The following is a 3,220-nucleotide window of genomic DNA, read 5'->3' as shown; positions in this document are numbered from 1 at the left end:
AGAGACGGTGGGAGGAAAGGGGGAGAGACAAAGATAGAGAGAGAGAGAGAGAGAGAGAGAGAGAGAGAGAGAGAGAGAGAGTGGTGTTGAACTACCTTCATAAGACTTCCGTAATCAGTCTGAAGAGATGGAAAAAAAAACTTGTACGGCTTGTCTTTGTAAGTTGTGGTGTATTGTGAATATATCGGTGTGTATGTATAGTAATATCTATATATCCTAGAATATTTATGTATATGTGTCTTAATAACTATTTATACGAGACTATATATGTATACTCGAATGTGTCGTGTTAACTGTGTATCCATGAATATAATGTATATTGTATTAGTTGTATAGTGTTGAATATACGTAGAGTCCTCGTCCACTCAAGTGTCGTCCCCAGCAACAGCAGCAAGAACACCTGTTAGAGTCTACAAATACAGGTGAGTCTTTATTAATAACCCGAGCTGGATATTGACCCCAGGAGCCTCGTATGTGTGTGTGTGTGTGTGTGTGTGTGTGTGTGTGTGTGTGTGTGTGTGTGTGTGTGTGTGTTCTCATCCCTTCAGCCCCGCAGGTGATATGTTAGTTAGCTCACCTGGCCATGATAATATGCCTTCAACCCCACCAGCCCTCATTACCAGCCCTCATTACCAGCCCTCACCCTTCACTAATACCTTTCATTACCCTTGAACCTAACCTAACCGAATCTCACCGAACCAAACCTAACAAAACCTTACTAAACTAAACCAACCCTAACCGAATCTACCCTAACCAAACCTAACCTAACTAAACCTTACTAAACTAAACCTAACCTAACCGAATCTCACCGAACCAAACCTAACAAAACCTTACTAAACTAAACCAACCCTAACCGAATCTACCCTAACCAAGCCTAACCTAACTAAACCTTACTAAACTAAACCAACCCTAACCGAATCTACCCTAACCAAACCTAACTAAACTAAACCAAACCTAACCTAACTAAACCTTACTAAACTAAACCAACCCTAACCCAACCCAACCCAACCCAACCCAACCTACGCTAATTATCAAGATGGACCAACACACACACACACACAGTCACCAGAGGCCCCCAACAAACTCTAAACCAAGAAACTTAATGAAAACTTGACGCAAAATTTAATCAAGAAAGTTTAAGTGGATTCCTTGAAAAAGTTAATGTGTGCTTCTCAGGTTGGGGAAACTGTCTAAATATGGTGTGTCTCTGTTAATGAGGGTGTTGTTGTTGTTGTTGTCGTTGTTGTTGTTTTTGATTTGCCGTAGTTGTTGTTGGTGGTGGTGGTGGAGAGATAGATATTAATATAGTTGTTGTTGTTGTTGTTGTTGTTGTTGGTGGTGGTGGTGAGATAGTTATTAATATTGTTGTTGATGTTTGTGATAGATTTTTTTTTTGTACAGGTCACTGACCCACATTGGGGCCTGGGGGGCGAAATAAAAATAATAATAATAATAATAATAATAATAATAATAATAATAATAATAATAATAATAATAATAATAATAATAATAATAATAATAATAATAATAATAATAATAATAATAATAATAATAAATAAATAAATAAATAAATAAATAAAAAATAAATCAATAATGAGAAACGATGTGTATGTTGTGTTGTCAATAGTAAGAGAAACAATTGAGACCCTGCATTGTGTGTAAATGAGGCAGAAAGTCAGATCAGCAACCTGGGACTTGGTCACAATTTTCGTGGCGCCATATGGCAGCAGGGTCTACCATTAGACAATACATTATGCTTCCAATATCTTCCCAGGCGGTAGTACCTCCCTGTTTGATAGCTGTTTCTATTCATTATCTAAAATAAAATAAGTCTTACCGTAGCACTAACACCAATCATTCATTTCTAATTAACAAGCTCAAATATTACAGTAAGACAACATTCAAATCAAACAATAAAGCAAAAACAAAACTAAAAACAGATGAATGATTCAGATTCTCCAATCACTCAAATCCAAATCTTAATTGAATTCCCATCTCACATCCCCAAAACTCGTGACAGGTGATGTTCAGTTGACTCACCTGTAATTATCACCTGCAGCCTTCCTTACCTGTGCCCTAGGTCTACCTGTGGACCTCTACCCCTCAGTATCGCTTGTAATTAAAAAGTTATTGGGATGGAAACTCAAAAGTGATCTCTCTCTCTCTCTCTCTCTCTCTCTCTCTCTCTCTCTCTCTCTCTCATCCAATAAAGTTCGGAATGTGTTTACTGTTTACAAGGACTTCCTCCTATCTGTGTGTGTTCTGAAGTGATGGTTTTGCAGTCATATGTGTTTCGTGTTCACATGTGTTTTAACCATGGGTGTTCTGAAGCCATGTGTGTTCTGAAGCCATGTGTTTTGAAACCATGTGTATTTTGAAGCCACGTGTGTTTTTAGCCATATGTGTTCCGAAGCCATGTGTGTTCTGAAACCATGTGTGTTTTGAACCCATGTGTTTTGGAAGTGGTGTGTTCTAAGCCATGTGTTTTAGCCATGTGTTTTGAAGCCCATGTGTTCTGAAGCTGGGTGTGTGTTTAAAGCCATGCGTTTTAGCTATGTGTTTTGAAGCGTGGTGTGTTTTGAAGCCATGTGTGTTTTGAAGCCATGTGTGTTTTTAGCCGTATGTGTTTTGAAGCGTGGTGTGTTCTGAAGCCATGTGTGTTTGGAAGCCATGTGTGTTCTGAAGCCTTGTGTATTTTGATGCTACGAGTCTTTTGAAGCCATGTGTGTGTGTGTACTGAAGCCACGTGTGTTTTGAAGCCGTGTTCTGAAGTTGTGTGTTCTGAAGCCACGTTTCTTCTGAAGCCATGTGTGTGTGCTGACGCCACGTGTGTTTTGAAGCCTTGTGTCTTTTAAAGCCATGTATGTTTTGAAGCCTTGTGTCTTTTGAAGCCATGTGTGGTTTGAAGCCATGTTTGTTTTGAAGCCATGTGTGTTTTGTAGCCATGTGTGTTATGAAGCTATGTGTGTTTTGAAGCAGTGTTTGTTTGAAGCCATGTTAGTTTTGTAGTCATGTTTGTTTTGAAGCCATGTGTGTTTTGTAGCCATGTGTGTTATGAAGCCATGTGTGTTTTGAAGCCGTGTTTGTTTGAAGCCATGTTAGTTTTGTAGTCATGTGTGTTTTGAAGCCATGTGTGTTTGTAGTCATGTGCGTTTTGAAGCCATGTGTGTTTTGTAGTCATGTGTGTTATGAAGCCATGTGTGTTTTGAAGCCTTGTGTG

This window comes from Homarus americanus, unplaced genomic scaffold (assembly GCF_018991925.1).
Source record: "Homarus americanus isolate GMGI-L3 unplaced genomic scaffold, GMGI_Hamer_2.0 scaffold14581, whole genome shotgun sequence".
NCBI lineage: Eukaryota > Metazoa > Arthropoda > Malacostraca > Decapoda > Nephropidae > Homarus > Homarus americanus.
The sequence above is the reverse complement of the archived record's forward strand: the minus strand, read 5'-3'. Positions refer to the sequence as shown.